This window comes from Petaurus breviceps, unplaced genomic scaffold, assembly GCF_028583685.1.
Source record: "Petaurus breviceps papuanus isolate PSGF00001 unplaced genomic scaffold, PetGlider_PUasm1.0 611, whole genome shotgun sequence".
Classification (NCBI taxonomy): domain Eukaryota; kingdom Metazoa; phylum Chordata; class Mammalia; order Diprotodontia; family Petauridae; genus Petaurus; species Petaurus breviceps.
In genome coordinates, this window is record NW_027186403.1 from 113,290 (window position 1) to 137,460 (window position 24,171).

At 40.9% G+C, this 24,171-nt stretch overlaps 1 protein-coding gene and 2 long non-coding RNA genes across 10 annotated transcripts in view; 1 reads left to right on the forward strand and 2 right to left on the reverse strand.

Moving 5' to 3' along the window:
- Window positions 1-3,578: 3,578 nt before the first annotated feature.
- LOC138173611 (E3 ubiquitin-protein ligase DTX3L-like) overlaps window positions 3,579-24,171 on the reverse strand; it is a 43,254-nt gene continuing 22,661 nt past the window's right edge. For 2 of the 8 annotated variants that reach the window (XR_011171453.1, XR_011171450.1), the window contains 12 exons: window positions 23,843-23,878; window positions 20,939-21,004; window positions 20,779-20,858; window positions 20,455-20,509; window positions 19,318-19,383; window positions 18,992-19,046; window positions 10,315-10,397; window positions 9,468-9,533; window positions 9,181-9,235; window positions 8,538-8,615; window positions 5,697-5,742; window positions 3,579-3,773 (listed from right to left, as the gene is read on the reverse strand). The gene's annotated coding sequence lies outside the window, so the exon portion shown is untranslated. Of the gene's footprint in view, window positions 3,774-5,696; window positions 5,743-8,537; window positions 8,616-9,180; window positions 9,236-9,467; window positions 9,534-10,314; window positions 10,398-18,991; window positions 19,047-19,317; window positions 19,384-20,454; window positions 20,510-20,778; window positions 20,859-20,938; window positions 21,005-23,842; window positions 23,879-24,034; window positions 24,147-24,171 lie in introns of all 8 variants that reach the window. The other 6 variants (XR_011171456.1, XR_011171454.1, XR_011171452.1 and 3 more) reach the window with 5 other exon arrangements.
- LOC138173609 (uncharacterized) lies at window positions 10,813-18,596 on the forward strand. Its single transcript, XR_011171448.1, has 2 exons — window positions 10,813-11,884; window positions 12,029-18,596. It is a non-coding gene; the product is annotated as an uncharacterized lncRNA (long non-coding RNA).
- On the reverse strand, window positions 11,806-12,280 carry LOC138173610 (uncharacterized). The gene is made up of 2 exons (XR_011171449.1): window positions 12,158-12,280; window positions 11,806-12,114 (listed from the first exon to the last, which is right to left on the reverse strand). It is a non-coding gene; the product is annotated as an uncharacterized lncRNA (long non-coding RNA).

The window sequence follows — 24,171 nt, forward strand, 5'->3', positions numbered from 1 at the left end:
TACCAGTTATACATGTAAAGTGATGTGAGACACCTCCGTATAAAGCATGCTGTAAAAAAAATTCAAGAAAAATAAAGTGAAAAAATATGTTTCAATCTGCACTCAGTGTTCATCAGTTTTATCTCTAAATATGGATAGAATTTTTTATCATGAGTCCTTTGAAATTGTTGTGGATCTTGTATAAGAGTAGCTAAGTTGATCATTGTTACAATACTGCTGCTACTATATAAAGTGTTCTGCTTCTGCTCACTTTACATCAGTTCATATAAGTTTTCACAGGTCTTTCTGAAAGTATCCTGTTCAATATTTCTTTTCTTTTTCTTTTTTTGGAGTGGGGAAGGCAGGGCAGTTGGGGTTAAGTGACTTGCCCAAAGTCCCAAGGTCACACAACTAGTACGTGTTAAGTGTCTGAGGCCGGATTTGAACTCAGGTCCTCTTGACTCCAGGGCTGGTACTCTATTCACTGTGCCGCCTAGCTGCCCCCTGTTCAATATTTCTTACAGCACATTAGTATTCCATCACAATCATATACCACACTTTGTTCAGCCATTTTTTAATTGATGAGAATCCCCTCAATTTCCAATTCTTTGCCACCACAGAAAGAGTTGTTATAAATATTTTTGTACATAGAGGTACTTTTTTCTTTTTTTGATCTCTTTGGGATACAGACTTAGTATTGCTATTGCTGGGTCAAAAATATGCAGTTTTATATCCCTTTGCTCATAGTTCCTAATTGTTCTCCAGAATCAAGGGACCAGTTCACAACTCTACCAACAATGCCTGAGTTTACCTATTTTTCCACATGCCCTCCAGCATTTTTCACATTCTTGCTAACCACCCCTTCCATTATTCAGGCAGGGTAAATGAGGCCTCCTTAGGGGAAGAAAAGGGGCAAGTCTGATATTAGAATTCACATCCAGGCGATTCCTGCCATTTATCCCAAGCTGGTTGCTGGCCCTGGGTTGTTAGGCAGGTTCTTTTGCTTCATGGTTGCATAAAAGGCATGTTTGTACCAGGCGCCTAGGGTAAACCCAGCCACACTGCTGGGGAGAGGCAAGGGGGCAGTAGTTTGTCAGGGAACCCAGAGCTAACCTGCCCATTTGTCGTGAGTCTAGACCACTGGTCATTGATTTTTCTCATTGCCTCTACAACCCATGTATTCTAGGCAGAGATCAGAGAAGACAGAAGTCAGACATCCAGGCAGTGAGAGACCCACCGTCCAGTTGGCCCATAGTAGCCCCACATGCTGTGGAGACAGAAGGCAAGAGCCAGTCATTCATACAACCAGCCTTGCCTGAATGCTCCAGTCAGAGACCAGAGGAGGAGATTCCCTGGGTATTGCTCATTAATCAACATCCTGTGCCAAGTACCTACTTAATCTGGTCAATCATCTGCCCCCTGTCCAAGGAGAGGAACCTGTGCTGACCTTTCATGGGCCCAAGATGTGCAAGGGCCCATGTGTCCAGGTGGAGGTACAACAGAAACAAGTCAAGTACAAGGTATGTTACCCAAGAGGGAGAGAGAGGAGGTGCAGCCCTGATGGGTGCTATGGCAAACCCTGATGCATTTCCCTGGGAACTCCCCTTTCCCTCAGTCCCAAGGCCTGAACTGTCCTTAAGTGGTTTTATGGCCAAACCCAGCAGCACCAGCAAAGCCTCAGGATCGGCTCTAGCTGCATCACTGGGAGCCCCAATAGTAGCTGGAGATGTATCAATAACTCCAACAACAGCGTCCGCCCCACAGCATTTATTTTATTCAAAACAGTAAAGGGTTAACTGGAGAATATTTGAAAGGGCCTCCATTTCTCTTTGTAAGCCTTTTCATTGCTAAGACATGTAGCCAGGTAATTTTCAATAAAATGCATGTACTCAAAAGACACCAAGGCCTAGCATGTCATAAAAGCGTGAGGCCTTAGAATGTGGAATGTCAGGGCTTGTAGAGAACTGAGAACACACAGAGAATGTCTGGGCTAGGAGTTGCCAGAGGAGAGAATGTTAGGGCTGGGAGGGCACCTAATGGAGGGCTATCAGAGGTAAAAGAGCCCATATAACAGGGGAAGTTAGAGTGACCTATACCATCCCAGAGGAGGGTGGAAAAGCTCTTTCCAATACTAGCTCATGTTATCCTCATCAGAAAGCAGTCAGCTAGCTGCCAATGTCACTCCTTATTTTAGAAGAAAGGGTCATAAAGCTCCAGGGATGGCCCAGGGTCCCAAATCTAGTCTGTGTCTGAGGGTGGATGTCAATGCAGCCCTTTCTGATCCTAGGGCTAGGGCTCTAAGCCCTGAGCCACTGATGTCTCTGTCCTGAGTGCTGGAGGGTGTTCTAGAAAATCAGAAAACACTCAGGGCATTCTTTTTCATAAATTTATTTTTTAATTATCACAATGTATAGGCAGGGCTAGTATGATTTTTAAAGCAAAAATTAAACATAATTATGGTATGTTGAGCAGACCTTATTTCAGGACACAAACATGTGTGCACACACACTGTCATACACAAAATCATGGAGAAGCATTTCTTTTTGAGTTATTTTTTCTCTGTTCAGTGAATTAAGCTAATTACAGGCATAATATTTAAGAAAAATAAATTACAAAATATACTCATGATTTGATAAACAGTTTTTATTTAGGAATATTGAAATCAACACTATTTTGATGTTCTGAATTAAAACTCAAGTCCTTGATCATGAAGCCTAATGGAAAAGATGGGTAGAAAGTATTTGCAATGTTTCTTAAAAAATAATGAAGAAAATAATTCCATATAGCAACTTGATCAAATAAGTCCAGTATTGATATCCCCAATTTTTTTTTGCAAAAAATGGAGTGTTTATTTTTCAAAATATTATTGCAACTTTCCCAAGGTTTGAAGGGACCAACTTTTTTCTTTTAAATCATTGTATTGTTAAAAGATATACAGAGAATTTAAACAGAAGGACAAAAAGACACCAAGGTTGAAACTGTTACTAGGGGGAGGGCCCTTAGAGTTTCAGAGATCTCCAAAGACAGGTTGTAGGTGGTGGGAGCTGCAGTAGAGAATGGTGGATCTGGAAAGGCATTGGGAAGCAGAAATATCAGCCACAGGAGAGCCCTTACTATAGGGAAGGGGACAGCTAGGACTGTCCTGATGCCCCTAGATTGTAAGAGATGGAAGGACCTTCAGAATATGATAAGATCTCCCATCTATAAGGCACCTTCAGATTGTCCAAATCCTTGAGAAATACTATCTCATTTGACCCTTAAAACCACCTTGTGAGCTAGGTGCTCCTATCATCCCCATTTCTACATAAGAAAACTGAGGCAAAGAGAGGTTCAGTTAATGAGAGCTCAGGGTCACTAACCTAATTAGTATCTGAGTCTGGATTGGAATTCTAATCTTTCTGAATCCCTTTCCAGGGACCTAGGCCCTGTGCCACCTAGCTGCCTGTCTTGTGAACTGAGAGGGGGGCCATCTAACCCACACTCACAAAACAAACTAGTTGGGAAGTCATATTTGCTTTATAATTTATGTTTTCTATGTTCAGTGGGGTTTAAAGTATAGGCAAACATGATAATTTGAGAAGAAAAAACAGGAAACATGCTTATGATATGATACACAATTTTTATTGGAGCAATACTGAAACCAGTACTGTTGTGATGTTCCACTGTTGGGGTGAGAACTTTCAGGAGAACAAGTTGTGAGAGTGCGCAGTCCCAGTGCTGTCAGGAGAAGGGTCCAGGCTCCAGTTGCTGTCCCGAGTCACAGCACCAAAAACATTAACCTTAAAGAGTTCGTTCTAAGAAAGACAAAAAACTTAGGTTGTTTTATTTCTCTCCAAGTCGGTGGACATGCATATGAATGCACAGAAGCACAATTAAAAGTGAGCTGACTTTGGGGTCAGGCTGCACAGATTATCCACCCATTGAGCAAGGAAGTGCTCCCTCCTCCCTCTCCCCTGACTCAGGATGCCTGTGTCCTTTGTCAGCCAAAATTACAGCTCCCATAGAACAAGAGAGTGCCCCTAAGATGTCCAGTTTCCATCAGCCATAAACAAGGGAATGTCAAAACAGGATATCCATAAATTCCTGAACACTTAGTGGTCCCGTCTTGGAAGCCTGAATGAGCCCATCTGAGCTGGCTTTAAAGGGTCACTCTCAGTCACACTTAGATGCTTATTACATAAATTATCTTCCAGGTTGAGATCAGCCATTTTCTTTTATATCTTTCCTTCAAGTTTTGCTCCTTTGAATGGACAACATTACTACTTCACCCAGGGACCAGGTGCTCTGTAGGGTGGGGCCTGCTCAGGGCTCTCTCCACTGTTGACAAGGCTTAATTGTATCATACCTCCTGTGTTAGGATTAAGAGTATGAGAGACAATTTTAATGGTGGTGATTTATTTTGAATTCCTATTTATGCTGAAGAATTCCTTACTTGTTTCATTTCATAAAAGGAGGATTGCCTTTAGGTCTGTTCTGCCTCTCTTAACAACAAGTGAATTTTCATGTATTCTAAAATACAATACAAATAGGGTTTGGAAAGGTCCAGAACGAAATAAGATGATTTGGACACACAGAGGCCAACTAAAACAGCAATTGGACGGACCACAAGAAGACCTAGAAATTTTCACTAGAGGTCACTGAAAGATGGTGTCATTTTCATTAAAAAACAATCATTATGCAATAAACATTTCTTCAGCATCTACAAGGCACAGGGAGCTGCCCAAGGTGCTGGGGATACAAAGAGAAAAATGAAACTGCCTTGTCCTGCTGGAACTTGAATTTCATCCTAATATATTATATTGCATCTCTCTCTCTCTCTCTCTCTCTCTCTCTCTCTCTTTTCCTATATACATACAAAATATCAACAAAAGGCGAGGTATTGAGGGATGGGTTCTAAGAAGCAGGGAGAGAGCTGGAAAGACCTGGAATGTAAGAAGAAAAGGTATGGTAACTGAGCTTTGAAGGAAACTTCAAAGGTTCTAAGTTTCATTCCAGGCATAGGAAACAGCCTTGGCATTCATACTATCTGTGCAAATGAGACCACAGCTTTTCTTAACTTCCTACCTATTTCCTCTTATACCTAATTTGGTTAAACTTGATCTCCTTTCTTTCAAGCTTGGATAAAGGCCTTCACTACCGTGTTGGTCTGGTTTCTTTCACATTCTGACCAGACACTTCCCTTACAAATTATATCCCAGAAGATCATCAGAGAAGTCATCTTCACTTTACTGATTTTTTTCTTCTTTTTATCTTTGGCCACAGTCAGAAAGGGAGAGAGATACTCCTTTTTTTATGTTTATGTTTAAAAGCCTTGAAAGTTCTATGTTAGCCTTCCCAAAAGGTATTCCTGGTACCTAGTCACTTTCCCCAGTTGCTGTTTCAAAGCCTCTTTCTCTCCACAGCACTGAAAATCTCTGCTTTGCTTAGCCTAGAGATCTTCAAATTACCTTTAGAATCCACATGTGACTGAGTTCAATACCTAAAGTCTCATTCTTTATCAGGTCAAAATATGTTGTTTCCCCCCTTTTTTTCCCCATAATTTCCCCAGTCCTTTCCTATCCTTATTGCTATATATATATATATATCCTATCCTTATTATATATCAGGCAAATTTCCTAAACTATTATAAGCCAGGAGTCCCCAGAAGGCTCACTCCTCCCACTCCCTTTCTGAGAACTGGTATTCACATGCAAATTCAGGCAAGGCCTTTTACTTACCAGTCTCTTCCTGGTGAGCCTTTTGACTTTACTTCAGCCTTTGCTTCTTGGTGCACAAAGAGAAAAAAAAAATTACAATTTGATTTAGGAACCTATTTCTCCATTTTACATCCTGAGTTCTGGGGACCCAAATTCTCAGCCACTTCACAGCTTAACTAACCGCTGCAGGGGACAGCTATCAGACCAGATTGCTGGTTCCAAGGGTGAAGCAGGCCCACCCACAGTGAAAGCCTGCAGTGAAAATCCTCAAAAATTCCAGGTGACTCTCCATTTCTTAAAAGGAAAACTCTTTGGGCTTTTGCTCTGATTAAACATGCAAAATTCAGGAAAAAGACAATTAAAACGAGTTTATTAAAAGGACATCAAGGTAGCAATACATTGACAGGCTGATCACTGGAGATGGAGCCAGCTTTTATTGATAACTTTCATAATGAGATAAAGATAATTCAAATATGTCCACATCAGTAAAAGTGGATGGGACATTGCATTTGTTTCCCACCCTAATTGTTAGTAGGTGCCAGATAACTGGTAGCAGGTGACCTAAAACTTGAGGGACAGCAGGAAATACAGAAGCTGAAGACTGACTGATGCCTCCCCCAACAAAGCCTCCCTTAACAGAGTCTCACCAACAGTGACTGACAAGCAGGATTATAAACGTGCCCCCAAATGTTCTAAATCACTATTGATTAGGGAAATGCAAATTATAACAACTTTGAGGTACTGCCTCATACCTATCAAATTGGCTAATATGACAGAAAAAGAAAATGACAAATATTGGATGGGGTGTGGGAAAATAGGGACACTAAAATACTGGTGGAGTTGTGAACTGATCCAATCATTCTGGAGAACAATTTGGAACTATGCCAGAAGGGCTATAAAACTGTACATACTCTTTGACACAGAAATACTACTAGTAGGTCTGTATCCCAAAGAAATTTTTAAAAAGACAGGAGGGTGGGGAAGGAACTATCTGTACAAAAAATATCTATAGCAGCCCCTTTTGTGGTGGCAAAGAATTGGAAATTGATGGGATGTCTATCAACTGGAGAAGGCTGAACAAGTTGTGATATATGATTGTAATGGAATGATACTGTGCTATAAGAAATCTAAAAACCTTGAAAGACTTACATGAACTGATGCAAAGTGAAGTAAGCAAACCCAGGAGAACATTGTTGTGAACTGATCCAACCATTCTGGAGAATAATTTGCAACTAGGCCCAAAGGGCTATAAAAGTGTGCATACCCTCTGACACAGGAATACCACTACTAGGTCTATATTCCAAAAAGATTAAAAAAAAACACAGAAAAGGAACTATTTGTACAAAAATATTTATAGCAGCTCTTTTTGCAGTGGCAAAGAGTTGGAAAGTGATGGGATGTCTACCAACTGGGAAAGGCTGAACAAGTTGTAGTATATGAATGTAATGGAATACTATTGTGCCAATAAGAAATGTAAAAGAGGATGCTTTCAGAAAAACCTAGAAAGACTTACATGAACTGAAGAAAAGTGAAGTGAGCAAAACCAGGAGAACACTGTACACAGTAACAGCAATATTGTATGATGATCAACTGTGAATGACTTAACTAATGTCAGCAGTACAATTATACAAGACAATTCCAAAGGATTCATGATGAAAAATGCTATCCATATCCAAAGAAAGAAATAATGGAGTTGGAATGCAGATCGAAGCATGATTTTTTCCTTTATTTTTTTGTGTTTTTTGTATATTTTCTTTTATAACATGAGTAATATGGGAATATGTTTTGCATGATGGTACATGTATAATCTATGTCAAATTGCCTACCTCCTAAAGGGAGGTAAGGGATGGAATGAGGAAGGGAACTAGAAACTCAAAACTTTAAAAAAATGAATGTTAAAAATTGTTTTCACTTGGAATTAGGAAAAATAAAATATTTATTAAAAAGAAATGAAGAGCAGGATGGTTCCAGAAAAATCTAGAAAGACTTCTATGAACTGATACAAAGTGAAATGAGTAGAACAAGAACAGTGTACACAGTAACAGCAACACGCTATGATGATCGACTGTGAATGACTTAGCAATTCTGATAAACACAATGATCCAAGAAAATTCCAAAAGACTCACAATGAAAAATGCTATCCATCTCCAGAGGAAAAAAAATGATGGTGCCTAAATGCAGATAAAATCATAATATTTTGACTTTATTTTTCTGGCTTTATTTTTGCAGCATGACTAATATAGAAATATATTTTGCAAGATTTCACTTGTATGGTTGGTATCATGTTTTTTGTGATCACAATGGAGGGGGGGGATAGTGTGAAAGAATTCAGAACTGAAACTTTTTTTTAAGTCTAAATTAAATAAATAATAAAGAAAAACAAGAATGAAATGAAGTATAGAAGGAAAAGTAATGGTGGACAGCAAAAAGTCTTAAGAGACTTGGACATGAAAACAGGAAAGCCCAATCAGGGATCCCACCTAAGCCACTCATGAGATGTGTCATCCTGGGAAAGTCCCATTCCACGTCTTAGCATCTCTTAATTCTCCTGCCAACAGGACTAAAAAGACATCAACATCACAAGTCTGCTACTGGGTCAGAGGAGATAACATGCATACACTGTACTCCATAAATGATATTTCTCATAGTTGTTTCTGTTGCTAAAGATATAATTGTGGTTTTTGTTGCTGTTGTTCTTCTGATTAATCCTTTACAGAAAGGAAAAGTTGAGGCATGCCAGGAATACAACAATGGAATCTGTCCATTATATTATGGTAGAGCATTTAGTCAAAGTCAAACACCACTCCCAATGGCAACCTTCATCCACTTCTCCCAAAAGGAAAATGAATTGAAGAGACTTACCTTTGAAAAGGAAGAGGGATGGCTACACAAGGAAATTTGTAGAGTGTGACTCCTCAAATCTTCTAGGATTTTACAGTCCTAGAAATACAAAGTGCAGAATGTGATGCCACTAGGGGTTAGAGGAAAAGCTATGGCAAGGTTGACTGGGACTAAGGGGAAAGGAACTAGAAAGACCAACTGTGTCGGTGGCCCTGAATATTTTCCAGTTGTCTGGCATCTCAACTACTTGCAATTTATTGTCTTGCTGACTCCATTTGATGGAGCCAAGAAAACAGAAATTACAAGGAAGAAGAAAATGTGACCAATGTGGAATAATGGCTCTGTCCTGTGGCCTCCATCTGAGGTCTGCCAAGTAGAGGGTCTAATGCACATATATCACTCATAGTCATTGAATTACGCCTTGGCAAAGCTTGAGAGCCTCACACTCCTCACTTGTCTGTTAAGGGTCTGTCAAGCAAAGGGTCCCTGAAAAATTCTGTACTTCTGGCTATGTGGACACTGAATTTTTAGGGAAGTCAGGGATGGCAAGCATGAATACATATGTGGTAGTGATAGTGGGGAGGAGGGAAGAAATGAATAGCTTACCAGCAGGGACCCAAATTATTAAGACTCCATGACTCCACATTTCAACTCATCCACTTACCAGTCATGTCAAGAGAGCGAAGGCATGTGACCTCACTTCTCTTTAGCTCTCTGACCTGCAAAATCAGAGCAAGAAAAGAAGCACAAAATGCAGTTTGCTGCATACAAAGCAGTGTTTCTTTTTCTGATTACTGATGTTCATAGGTACTTCCAAGGAAAGATGTTTCAGGAGTGTAGGGGAACAATTTCAAAGGTTCATCAGAAAGAAAATTTCTGGCTTTCTCTGACTTGGGCCCCCAGACCTAAGCTATTCAAATTTCTGAAACAAATGCAAATCTGTAAACTCACCTTCAAAAAGAAACTATGACCTTTGTCCACAAGGGAAAGGTTTCTCAGATCTTCCTAGAAATAATCCTAGAACCAATCAACAGAGAAATAGTTAACCTTAAGGCACTGAAAAGCCAAAAGAAGGAGAATCTGACATTTGGGGGAGGTCCCAGAATTTGATCTGAGCCTGTAAGAACTTTACCCTAGGAAATGGGTACTGTTTTGTTACCCTAGAGTACATTTAAGATGAAGAAATATGACATGGCATCAGGGAAATACAAAATGGAGAAGAAAAAATATACACGCATGTCCATCACTTTGGCGTCAACATATCAAGACCTAGGTTCTTAGGGAAGATGAACACCCAAGCAAGCCAAGGATGATGGTATAGCAAAAGGAAATGAAGAAGTATGGGAACAAAAATGATGGCAGACAGCCAAACCTCTTAGAGCCTTGGACTTGGAGCCAGGAAGGCCCGACTAGCAATCCTACCTCAGCCACATAGGAGGGGTGTCCTCCTGGCCTGAGGGACTTCCCATGTCTTAGCATCATTTAATTCCTCTGTCAATTGGACTAAAAAGAGCATCGGAATCAGAGGTCTGCTGCTGGGAAGAAGGAGATGACATACACACTGTACTCCTTCAATGATATTTGCTGTGCCTGTTGCTGATTTGATAGTTGAAATTATGATTATAGCCCCTTTGTTGCTGTTCTTATTGTGATCCTGAACAGGAAGGAAAAGATCTGGCAGGGCTGCAGTGGAAGAAAGGAATCTGTCTAGTACATTATGGCAGACCCTTTGGGCAAGGTCCAATGTCATGCCCAAGGGCATCCATTTTTCTCAAAAGAAAGAACTGAAGAGACTTACATTTGGAAGGGAAGAGGGATGGTTGCCTGAAGACAGTTGTGAATGAGGGGACCACTTCTCAAATCTTCCAGGGTATCTCTGTCCTAGGAAGGGAATATACAGAAATGATGTGAAGCCAAAGGGACTTAGAGAAAAAGAGATGGCAAGACCAAATGCATGAGAGGCCTTGCACATTGTCCCAACTGTCTTGGATCCCAAGTACTTGCAACTATTTGTCCTGATGACTCCATTTGATGGAGCCAGAAAAATGGGAATGCCAAAAAAGAATAAAATATGATTGAGGTAGAGACACACACAGGGCATTGTCCAGTGGCAAACATCTGGAATCATCCAAGCAGGGGACCTGTTGCCTACCTCAGACACATTCTTTAGTGTAATAGAAATGTAAATTTAATATCTTCCCTGCCCCTAGGTTAAGTGCACCTGGAGCCTGTTGTGGGAGGCTTGTTTTTCAGGAGATACTTTGTGATTGGACAGTGGGTCCAGAGGGTTCTTACATTCTATGAGCCAGGAGAAGGCTATATAATCCCTGATGTGAGGCATTGTTTTGGGGCTCACTTTGAGAAGTGTTCTGTGATTTGACCAGATGAGACTCTGGGCAGCTGTTGAGAGCCCCTTGGCTTTGAAAACCCAGATGTTGGTGCTTCCAACTCTGGTAACTGTGACTAGGTATGGATGTAATGGTTGGAGGCCTGTCTTCTTGAAATATTTGTCTTGTAACTACTGCTGGTAACCTGTCTGTATACTCTGAAGTTCGGGGTGCTGATCTTTTCCCCCGAACTAGGTAAATGATATGTTTGATTGATTAAAGCAAGATCGTTAACCCATTTTTGAGAAGGGGCAACCCAAACCAGGAAATGCAAGAAGAAATGTTGATTCCGGTAGGGCCACCCATACCAGGGAATAAACTTGTAAGACTTGTTTTTTTTGCAAGAAGGAATGTCAGCACATTGCTTGCCTCACCCTGACTTCCTGGTGACTTTTAAGATTCCAGTACTGAATCTCGACCATCCCCCCTGACCCCTATAGAATTGGTGCCAAGCCACTATCTCTAAGGCTCATACTTGTCTGTCACCCAATCCCTGACCTTTGTGTTTCCCGCTCTCCCCAAGAACTGTATAAAAGAACGCCCGAGAAGACACTCGGGGTCCTCCATCTTAAGTGTATGGTTGGACCCGGGTTCGAACTCGTGAATAAATGTTTGTCTTCTTTGTCAGTCTTGTAGTCTCTGTTTTTCCCCTGGTACCATGTTTCATACCACGTTTCATTTGGAGGCCCTAGCGAGATGCTCTCGACATCTGCATCTGCACGGCGCCGGTAAGTCAGGCCTGACCTTAAAGTACCTTTTTTTCTTGGTTTCTGGTTTCTGGTTCTCATGAGATCTGGTTTGGTCCGGGAATAGGTGGGACGGACGCTGCCATTAAGTTCCCAGTACCCTGGCCAAGGGAGGGGACACCCCCCCCCCCCAGGCTTCTGGTTTGGGTGATTAAATTGTGAGTTAGAGTCTCACTTAATCACCTGAGTAATTAGATTGTGGGTTCGAGTCCCACCTAATTACTACTCTGGTTAGGTGATTAGATTGTGGGTTCGAGTCCCACCTAATTACTATTCTGGTTAGGTGATTAGATTGTGGGTTCGAGTCCCACCTAATTACTACTCCGGTTAGGTGATTAGATTGTGGGTTCGAGTCCCACCTAATTACTATTCTGGTTAGGTGATTAGATTGTGGGTTCGAGTCCCACCTAATTACTCTTTCTGGTTTAGGTGATTAAATTGTAGGTTCGAGTCCCACTTAATTACCTGTTGGGTGATTAAATTGTGGGTTCGAGTCCCACTTAATTACTCTGGTTTGAGCAATTAAATTGTGGGTTCGAGTCCCACTTAGTTGCTTGTTTAGAATGAGTGGTACATGTTTTGAGTGATTGGTACTGTGCACAGAACTGTTACTTGTCGTATCTTGTGTTTCTGCTGTGTTCTGTCCCTTCTGTGTCTTTGTCCTATCCAGTCATCAGGTCCATTATGGGCCAAGGGTCATCCACAGCCGGCCCGTGTACTCCTTTGAAATGCCTTTTGGACAACTTCACAGACTTCCAGAAACGGGCCTCTGGATATGGGGAGTCTGTGACCAAATTTAATTTAGAAAAGTTCTGTACCATTGGCTGCAACTGCAGGACATTCCTTTGAAATGCTGTGTCTCTTTCCCTCCTTCTTTCCCCTGCTGCTGAGTGCAGGCTGGAAAGGGAGAGGAGAGCAAAATATTGTCTTGTTTAGGTTATATGATGGTAAATGCAAGTGAAAGAGTATAGGAGAAATGTTAGCTTGGAATTAGAAAGAAATAAAGTATGTATATGGTTTTAAAGGGGCTTTAATCAAAGTCCAACAGAAGGATGAGTAGACAGTAGTAAAAGCAAGAAAGTTTAAGCATGTAGCAAAGAAAGGAACATGGGTAGGAAGTTAAGATAGGTATAAGTTAGTTGCTATTGAAAAGTGTGAACAGAAGTTTTAAGATCTTAAAAAGTTTGAAAATCTCCTCTTCATTCCACTCTGGCCAAGTGGAGTGAGGAGAGGGTGATGGGAGGGGGAGGGAATCTTTTCCCTCAGAACAAAGAGGCAGGTAGATTAACATTTAACTATTTCCTGCCTCACCTAAAAGAGAAAAGTTTTGTGTAACAGAATGCAACTAAAAGGCAACTGAATGCATTCTGGTCATCTTTTGAAAAGTGTCACTCCTAATTTGATGCTAAAGAAAAGTCAGAATTCATTTTACTATTTGGCATTTAGGCAAATTGGAATATTTTCCAAGATTTGATACATAAGGTGAGGTTTTTGGGTTCTCTAGAGCTGGGATAATGGAGTAGGCGCCACTCCCCCTCCCCTTGCTAGGGAAGTCAAAGCTATCACTTTCAAAGAAGTTTCTAAGGAGTGGACACAAAATTTATTGGAGTAAAAGTTGGAACAGCTAAAAACATTGGGGGGAGGCATAGCAGCTATATTGAGGGCCCCTGGGGCATGCAGATGACCCTCTTTCCTTTCAAATCCCGGGGACCACAACCAAGCTCTGCAACTGTGGGGAGAGGAGAAAAGCCTCTGCACTTGGTAAGCCTAATTTTCTATCAATAATTTTGGTATGTGATGAATCGGAAATGCAATTAATGTCATAATGTCATTGTTCTATTATGGTATCTCTAAATTGTAAAATCTAAATTGTAAAGTCCTCTTATACTGTAAAAATTGAGTGACAAATCAGTATTCAATCTGAGTTTTGTTGAAACTAAAAGATGGAGAAAAAGTTGTGTAAAACTAGCTATGTTACTTTATCAGTTCTGCTAACCCTATGTTATAATGTTATTTTCATGTGAATTGGATTTTTTATGTTATAATATCTAATGGTTTAAAGCTTTTATATTTGGGATACAAACAAGTAGTAACAATACTGCCAATATTTACTGTGATAGCTGATTGTCCATTTAACTTTTTGGCTATTCTGGAAATATGCAGTGATTATAAGTTGATTGGTTGTATGGCATCAAAAAAAAAAAAAGGATTTTAGTTTAGTATAACTTCATGTGGAGTGTTAAGGTCATCAGATTGGTAATTCATTTGTTTTTATTTCGAAGTTCAAATTTGAGATATCATTACTGGTAAACATCTGTACTATCTATGCTGTATGAAAAGCAGTTTCTCTTAAAGTTTTGGAGTATTGTAATTTGGGAAAATCTTAAGCTTCCAAGTCTATCTTTGTTTAAAAGGAAGTTTCAGTTAAGATTGTTTGAAATTGTAAGACTGTTAACTAAGTTATTGGGCTACTGTTTTAATGCTAAAACGTAAAACTGTGACAACTTTATACTGACTAGTTCTGCTCATTCAGAACAGTGCCCCTACTACTGTATAATGTTGTAAAATTACCTGGGAAAGCGAACTTGTATGAAGCTCCTAAACAATAAGCTTGACTTACTGAGAAGCAGCAAAGTCTATGTACAAAAGAGTAAAAAGGATCTCTAACAATTGGCCTTACCAGGACAATCTCAGAAAATTGTGAAGGGAAAGATGTTAAAGGGAATCCCTTATGTATATGAGTCCTGGTAAATCTTTGTGGTATATTGCAACTTAATGAGAGTAAATTGATGTTAAGATAAGAAGGTTTGGGGACAAATGGGGATTTCCAAGCCCCTCCTGTCTCTAAATAGTGGTATGGATACCTTTGTATCAGATGGTTTAAGTATGTTGAGAAGGGTGTGAGGAAGTTTTAAGGGAAGACAGAAAGATTTGTAACTAGATTTTATAATTAATAGCTCAATCATATTTGAGAAGAAAAGGAAATAAGAATACAAATGGCAATATTGAATCATTATCCCATGGACTGAGATTGGGATTATAAAGTTACTGTAGAAAAGTTATATCTGTGTATATGTCATAGGGATCCCAGTGTATTTCAAAGTATAATTGGGTATTAATGCCATTGACTGAATTAATTGTTGGGATTAAATCAGAGACACTTTAGTTGAGAGAACGGAAATTTTAGTGTGAGATCAGATTAAGCATAGTTACAGAAAGATGAGGAATCTTGGGCAGTAGATGCAAATCTATTAGGGTAATAATTTATAAACCTGATGGGAGATTTGACTTTACGAACAAGAATAAATATAGAAATGAACACAGGCTATTTGAGGCTCACTTTAGAGATGTTCCTTAACCAATTTGAGATTATAATCATACCTTAAACTGATTGTTGGAGCTTGTTATTTAAGATTTTATGGGACTATTAACTGACTATTCCTTTGAGTCTAACTCCAGGAATGGACATTAAGAAAGGCTATCTAAGCCATCTGAGCTACTGATCCATGATGCCAGACCCTGTGAGGTACAGATATGGAAGGCCTGTGAAGTATGGGTATGGAAGGTCGGGAGAACGACTGTTCCGCATGAGCTGAGGTAGGATTCTCCTGACTCGACCCTCCCAGTGACACCTGTCAGACTCTGAGCTGGGCTCAATGCAGATTGCAGCTTGGTATACATTTTGCCCAGAACTGACATTCTGAAGTTGGGGGAAATGGTTTCCTCATTACAGCTTTGTCCCTATTCTTGGTGGCAAGTTTCAATAATCAAAAGTTTTGAAGATGCAACAAATCTATTAAATACTTGATTCTGGAACATCTTAAGTTACTAAGCTATTAGGCTTAGGATTTGGCATAGGTATTCCTGTATAAGTCAGGGTCCTTTAGTTCTTTGTAATAATGTGAGGACAAGTAGGTCAAGGTTTTATGGGAATATTATTCTGTTATTTAGTTAGTATCACTTGTCTCAGCTTTCTCATGGTTGGCTAATGTTAAAAGGAGAATAGTTTCTGGACTACTTAGTAAATATTTTAATTGTTGTAACTGTTAGTATAAGGTGAATCCTTTAGTGAAATCCCATCCTCCTGGTGAAGGGATTAATAATGGACTAATGCAGACATATAAGGAACTAGTTTTAATGTATGATCATGACAATTGACCAGGACTCCAATTTTAATTTTGTATGAATAATAAGGGTTCAGGATGGGTAATTTGAATTGGTTCTAAGGTTCCTTTTGTGGGGAAATAAAACTGCCAAATCCCCTGGAAACTCTCTGTTAATTAAGCAAGGTCATTGGGAAAGGAACAGTTTTAGTCATGTAGTTTTAAATGAACCTAACTTGCTAAAAAGTTGCAAGGATTAAAAAGGATTTTTATCAATTGGCTTCTAGATTTCAGAAGGAAAGATTGGAATTCCATACAGTTGTGGAACCTGATAAATCTTTATTGCTTATTGCAGCTACAAGAGAATAGAAATAATTATAACTGGCTCTAAGCTGTGATTGTTGAGGCTTGTTGTTTAAGGTAAAAGGCATTTGGGACCATAACTAAATTTTATTTTGAGTTGAATTTGGGTATAGTTATCTGCATTAAATCAGTATCTGAGAAAATGCCACAAGCTACTCAGAGAATGTACTGTGGACAGGTGGAAGCCTGCATTTGGTAAAGGCTAGAGGGACAGACAGTCTTAGCCTTGGTCTGGGATGGGATCCCTCCTGGCTCAGTTTACCTATGGGGTTCCTTTGAAAAGGAATGTTCCCCACCTATTCCTGAGTCTAGCATTGAGGTGGAATGGATACTGCATGGTTGGATATCTGTAACTAACCTGAATTTAAACAGAATCAAGGATGTTTTATCCTGTCATATTTGGAATGTCACAGGTCCCTGTTTTTTTCCTTCTATAGCAGGTTTCTATGATCGGAGCAGGGAGTCAGTAAAAGATGTGAGCTCTTTCGTGTTAGCTTACTGGAAAATCTAATATTATTTTTATCTAGGATTAGAACATGTACAGAAAGTTATGCAAACTGCTTAAGATCATTCTAAAAGTTTTATGAATCTTGAACTGTTTTAAAGAAGGGAAAATACTTTTAGAAGAAATTTTAAATCTCTAGTGGGATTTTGAAAGGCCTATTCTATGGGAAAATATGAAGGACAGTGAAATAGTCTGAGTAATGGGTTATACTAGCCCATACTCACCCCACTTCTGGTCAATTTTCTCTTACTCCTTTTTGGCCCTTGTTTGTTTAATCTTTTGCTAGATTTGTGTCTTTTAGGCTCAGCACCCTTCACTGGCAGGTGACTCTTCTGCCGGGAACATTGTCGGCTGAGTACCAACCGTTGCCTGAAGTCCGTTACCCATCACCCCTTGGACCTGGCATCGGCCAAATTCCGGACCTTGGCTATGGACCCCACCCCTTGAACGATGATACCCTGAGAGGCAGGGAAAGCTCTTCGCCCCTCCCCTGCGGGAAGTAGCTCGGGAGGCTGAGATCATCGTCCTATATCCCCAAATGATTTCGGGTGTCATCTGTTTAAGGGAGGAATGATGGGGTACCTGGGGTCTAGGTCAATTTGTGAAACCAACTTCTGAAACCAGTTTGTGAAATTGTAACTGCAATTTGTATTGTAAAATTGTTATCTGTAAAATTCCTTTCCCAACCTCCGACTCTGCCCCTTCCCCCTACCCCACATTCCACCTAGGCAACACCCTTCGACCCCTTTTGTTCTTAATCTCTTGATTAAGTAATCAAGGCCAGGGCTGGCCCACACCCTCCTTTGTTCTTGCCTTTTGTCTCCTTAACGACCTGGCCCAAATCTTATCTAAACTGTCTATTCACATGCTCCCCTTGGTCAGCTCTGACCTTTGTCTATGCATTGAGGCCCCCTCTCCTTACTTTTATTCCGGTGAGGGTGGGCGAGAGCATGCAAATTTGCCTAGACAGAAAAGAGCCCCCATACTTGTACTTCTTCTTTTAGGACTTGGGATTGCCGGGTCCACTGCAGTAGGGACCACGGCTTTGGTTAAAGGTAATGAGAATTTCTTATCTCAGCAGGCAAATTGATACCGATTTAAGCACCCTGGAGAGATCTGTGGCCCATCTGGAGGAGTCTCTCTCCTCCCTGGCTGAAGTGGTGCTTCAGAATCATAGAGGTCTCCATCTCCTCTTTATGAAGCAAGGAGGTTTCTGCCTAGCTTTGGGGGAAGCTTGTTGTTTTTATGCTAACCACTCGGGCATCATAAAGGATGGTCTGAGCCAGCTTCGAAAGCGCTTGGCAGATAGGGAAGAGGCACGCCAGGCCCAGAACAATTGGTATCAATCCCTTTTTTCATGGTCCCCTTGGCTCACCACCCTGTTAACTGCCCTCGCTGGTCCCCTAGTGCTACTCCTTTTGGCTGTAACCTTTGGCCCTGTGCTTTTTAGATCTCTCCTGAACCTTATTAGGTCAAAAACGGATGATCTCCGCCTTATGCTCTTAAGGCCCCACTATCATGAACTCCCCGAAGATGACCATGAGGTTTGAAATCTAAGATTAGATTCCGTACAAAAAAGAAGTGGGGAATGAGAAGGGGCAACCCAAACCAGGAAATGCAAGAAGAAATGTTGATTCCGGTAGGGCCACCCATACCAGGGAATAAACTTGTAAGACTTGTTTTTTTTTGGCAAGAAGGAATGTCAGCACATTGCTTGCCTCACCCTGACTTCCTGGTGACTTTTAAGATTCCAGTACTGAATCTCGACCATCCCCCCTGGCCCCTATAGAATTGGCACCAAGCCACTATCTCTAAGGCTCATACTTGTCTGTCACCCAATCCCTGACCTTTGTGTTTCCCGCTCTCCCCAAGAACTGTATAAAAGAACGCCCGAGAAGACACTCGGGGTCCTCCATCTTAAGTGTATGGTTGGACCCGGGTTCGAACTCGTGAATAAATGTTTGTCTTCTTTGTCAGTCTTGTAGTCTCTGTTTTTCCCCTGGTACCATGTTTCATACCACGTTTCAATTTTGAATTGCTTTCCTTTAGAAAAGCAGATCTAAGAACCTGTCTTGGCAGCCACCCTGGGGATGCTGGGGTGCTTGCTGCTACATTCAGGCCCAGGAAAACCTTGGGGGCCTCACTTCTCTCACCTGTCTGATAAGGAGTTTCCAAGGAAAGGACCCCTGAAAAGGCCTATAGGTCTGCCTATGTGGACCCTGAATTTTTCGGGTAATGGAGAGCAGCAAGAATGAATACATATGTGGTAGTGGGAGAGGGAGAAATAAATAGCTAACCAGCAGGGGCCCAAATCGCTAAGAGGACGTTCCTGAAGGAAGCCTGGACTTCACATTTCAACTCATCCACTTACCAGTCATATCAAGAGGGCCAAGTCATGTGACCTCACTCCTCCTCAGCTCTCTGACCTGTAAAATTAAAGCAAGAAAACTACCAATCAGTTTGCTCTGTGGCTCAAAAGGCACATAAAGTAGAGCTTATTACATATAAAGGAGTATTTCATTTTCTGATTACTGATGTTCATGAGAACTTTCAAGGAAAAATGTGTCAGGAGTGCAGGGGAACTATTTCAAAGGTTCATCAGGAGGGAAACTCCCTGGCTTTCCCTGACAGCCCCCCCCTTTTCCCCCCACCAAAGCTATTCAAATTTCTGAAACAAATGCAAATCTGGAAATTTACCTTTGAAAAGAAACTGTGACCTTTGTCCACAAGGGGAAGGTTTCTCAGATCTTCCTGGGAATAATCCTAGACCCAAACAACAGAGAAATAAAGTTAATCTTAAGGCACTGAGAGGCCAAAGGTAGGAGAAACTGGCTGAGTGGGAAGACCCAGAATATGATCTGAGCCTGCAAGAACATTTCCCCAAGAAATTTCCACTAATTTGCTACCCTTAAATATAAGTAGATGAGGAAAAATGAAATCATATCAAGGAAATACAAAAATGGAGGGAAAAAAAAAAACACATGTCCATGTCTATCAGTTTGGCATCAACCGATCAGGACGTGGGGTCTTGTGGAAGATGAATGCCCAAGCAAGCCAAGGATGATGGTATGGTGAAAAAAAAATAAAGTATGGGAATGGAAATGATGCCAGATGGCCAAACGTCTTAGAGCCTTGGACTTGCAGCCAGGAAGGCCCAACTAGCAATCCCACCTCAGCCACATATGAAGTCTTTCCTCCTGGCCTGAGGAACTTCCCATGTCTTAGCATCATTTAATTCCTCTGTCAATTGGACTACAAAAAGCATCGGAATCAGAGGTCTGCTGCTGGGTCAAAGGAGATAACATACACACTCTGTACTCCTTCAATGATATTTGCTGTGCTTGTTTCTGATTTAGTAGTTGAAATTATTATTCTAGCTGTTTTTGTTGCTGTTCTTATTGTGATTAATCTCGAACAGAAAGGAAAAGACCTGGCACACCTGGAATGGGAACAATAAGAAAGAATAAAACATGAGTGAGGTAGATGGATACTCAAGGCAGTGGCCAGTGGCCAGCACCTGGAGTCTGCCAAGCAGGGGACCTAATTCGTACATCAGACACAGACTTTTGATTTGACCTTGGAAAACCCAAGGGCCTCACTTTTCTAAGTTGTCTTATAAGGGGTTTCCAAATAGAAGGACTTTGAAAAGACCTGTAGTTCTAGCTATGTGGACCATGAATTCTTAGGGAAGTCAAGCATGGCAAGAATGAATACATATGTGGCAGGGGAGGGAAAAACGAAGGTTGACAGGCAGCGTTCCAAAATGCTTGGTGGTCACAACCTGACCTGTAGGGTCAGGAAGCCTGGACTTTACCTCCCAGCTCATCCACTTACCAGACTTGTCAAGGTAACCAAGTCACTTAACCTGTGTTATCCTCTGGTCTTTTCCCTGCAACATTGGGATAAGAAAATTACTAATCTTGCAGTTTGCTCAGAGGCTCAAAAGTGACCCTAAATGTAGAGCTTTCTTTATGGAAGCAAGTTATTCTTTTTACTGGCACAGATGTGTAGGAGCACTTGCAAAGAAAGATGGCTCGTGAGTGCAGTGGAACCATTTCTTTGGCCCATCAGGAGGCACCAGCCCAGGGTTCTCCTGACTGATGCCCCCACCCCTAACCTCTATAAATTTCTTAAGCAAATTCAATTCTGTAAACTTACCTTTCTGAAATACCAGTGAGCTTTTCAAAATGAAATTTGTCCAGAAAAGGGAGATTGCTCAGCTCTTCACTGCAATATTCCTAGGACCCACAAATGGAGAAATCATGTTAACTTTAAGGAATTCACAGGCAAAAAGATGGAGAACCTGAAGGGAACTCACTTTTCAAAGGAAAAGGTGCTGGTTGTACACAGGATTTAGACTGCTAAGCTCTTCCAAGCAGTACTCCTAAGGATGAAGAAACGCAGGCATAATGTTAACTGTAAGGGACTCACAGAAAAATAAAGATAGAGAAATTGATTCATGGTTGACCCTTGACTCCAACCCAGACCTCGGACATCCTTTGCCACTTGCAATGTCTCTTTTTCCTCCTCACATTCTACACAGTCAGGTATGAGGAGAATGAAAAGACACAAAGAACAAGAAAAACAATTTGGAGGAAAACTAAATATAGTTTTCATAATGTCCTTTGAGGGAAGGTGGCAAGGGAGCAGGCATCTTGATCTGCCCCAAAGGATATCCCCTTCATAGGAGTCTTATCATTTCCTGCTATCCACTCTTCAGGAACAAGCTTCTTCAATGGAGAAGAGGAGACTAATGTTCCTCTAAAGTCATGCCTTGTGCCTTCTATCCCCTGCTTACACAGCATGTCCCCTGTGGGAAGGTGGCAAGAGGCCAGGTCAGGAACCTTCCTTCTGTCCCAAGCCAACAACTTCCATTGGTACAAGCTCAAGGCAACTTCTACCCACTACTGCCAGCCTGATCTTGCAACTAAGATGTGGAGAATCTTTGGGGCAAACAGGAGCACCTACCTTTTCACGTCAAGCCTTCCTTCTCCTGCTGTGCCTGTCTCTTGAGGGAAGAGGAAAGTTGGTGGGGAATGGGACTTCTGATTCTGTTTCTTGTTGCACAGGTGTGACTTTTACCTCTTGCCATGCCTTTTTCCTGCCTAATCTCCAGTTTTCAGTGGGAAGAGGACTAGGGAAGCAGGGTTTCCCATCTGATCATCTAAATTGTGCCTCCCATCTCATACTGTACTTCCTTCAGCCTTATCTCCAGCCACCCCTGGGAAGAGGAGGGGTGCCCTCAATTCAATGCTGAATATTCTTACACTTGATCATACCCTTCTTATCTCAGTGATTCTGAACCCCTGAAGATCATTATCCAAACCGCATTCTACACTCCCTACCACTGAATTACTTATCCCCATTTCTCTCAACTCTCACCCCTAAGTAACTCCCATACCACCCAACCCTTCCACTGTGCCTTCTGAAATACCTGTTCCATAGGCAACAAATTTCCCTTCATTCTAAATCATTTCCTCTCCCACCTCTATAATATCTCTTTAGTATGCCCCCTTCTCTTCTCTGACACTGCTACCACTCTGGTGCAGGTCCTTATCACCCCATGCCTGGATTGCTGCAGTAGCCTGCTGGAGGGTCTGTTATTTCAAGCCTCTCCCCATTCCAATCCATTCACTAAATTGATTTTCCTAAAGAAAAGGTCCTGTCATGTCACTCCCTGAGCCCCAACTCCCCCAGTAACTCCCAGTGGCTCCCTATCACCTCCAGGAACTAATATAAAATGTTCTGTTTGGCATTCAAAATCCTTCATTTCCTAGCCACCTTCTACCTTTCCAGACTTCTTACACCTTAGTCACCTACATGTACTCTCTGATCCAGTCACCCTTGTCTCCTAAATGTTCCACAAATGGGACATACCTCCCTAATTCCAGGACTATCTTAACTTCACCTACAGAGTCCCCAGACTTCCTTTAGAATTCAACTAAAATCCTCTCTTTTACATGAAGACTTTCCCAGCCTCTCTTAATTCTGGTTCTTTCAGGCTTAAGTAGTTATTATTTATTCTGTATATATTTTGTTTCTATGTTTTTCATGTTGTCTCCCCCATTAGATTGTAAACTCCTTGAAGGTAAGGATTATCTTTTGCTTCTTATTGCATCCCCCATGTTTAGCACAGTGCTTGGCACACAGTATGTGCATAATGTTGATTGACTTATAGCAGACTGCCTATAGGTATATACTCTGGATGATACTATTTTCCTCTTTTCAGACATTTATTTTCTTTCAAAAATGGTCTCTACATAAGTTCATTCCAACCTGAAAATCTGACTGATTACACAGGATTCCCTGGCACTGAAGGAGTAGTGAATGAACTCCAAGCAATGCCATGGGGAATTAAGTGATGTGAAGAAATTGGAGACTAGGTATTGTAAATTAGAAAATGTGTAGTACCTGCTCTGAAAAGATCCTATTTGGATTTCCACTGGCTAAAATAGTGCAAAAATATGGGAAGTTTTGTTCATTGATGGCAGGTTTCTATCTCAAGAGGTGAATATGTTTCTGTCATGTGTGGAATGTTTCTATTTTGAAAAGCCAGATTTACAGTGGTTGGAGGAAGGTTCACTTGAAGTATGTAAATTGGAATACTCAGTGGGATTTTGAGAAACTGTATCCACAGCAAAGGGATTACTGGTATCTTTGAAGTGGGTATTATGCCTCCAACAAACTTAAAAATTACTTGGATGGTCAGAAACAAGAAAACTTGGAAGAAAATGGAAGAGGCAAGGCAGTTAAAAGCTCTCATTCTCTCCAAACCCTCTGTTCAAATAAGACCTTTAATTGAAAATCATGTTTTTTTGCTATCACTTAATTTGTCTGTTGATCTGGTAGGAAGAAACCATGTGTGCAAGTTATAGCATATAACATATATATATATATACACCCCAAATGGGGTCTTTTTGGAACTCCAGTAGGAAAAGGTTGATTTATGTACTATGTGGCTTCATGTTCAGGAAGAGGATGAGGGAAAGTAGCAATTTCACTCCAAGCTGGAAAAACAATGAAGGAAATGAAATGAAGGAAACTTAGAATGTATTGTGGGCCTGGTCTAGGAATGATTCTGGCTTGACTAAAGGAATTGAACCCCTTATAACTGGTTATTCCAAGGATAATTCATGGCCGTGCATTAAGCAATACCCTCTGCTAAAGTTCATACTGAAGGAATAAAGTCAGTAATTGAAGACTTAGAGAAATAAGGACTTACCAAAAAGAGGCAGTGCCCATGTAGTACCCAATTTTACTGGTAAGAAAAGAAGGAAAAGTAGATAAAGTTAACCTGTATATTGAGTTTATCCAAATTAAGCATTCTTGTGATTCACCTACTATCTTTTCTAGACATTTGCAGGAAATTTATAGTTGTTTATTCCACCAAAGGGTCCATGTTAATTCATTATACCTTCCCAGCCTTCAGCTTGTGATTAGGTCCCCAATAATTTTGGCTCCTGCATTCTCCACACTTGAGACTCAAGCATCCTCCTGGCTCACATGAGGGAATTTCTGATTTGTACCTCATAAAAAGATAAAGAGTATAGA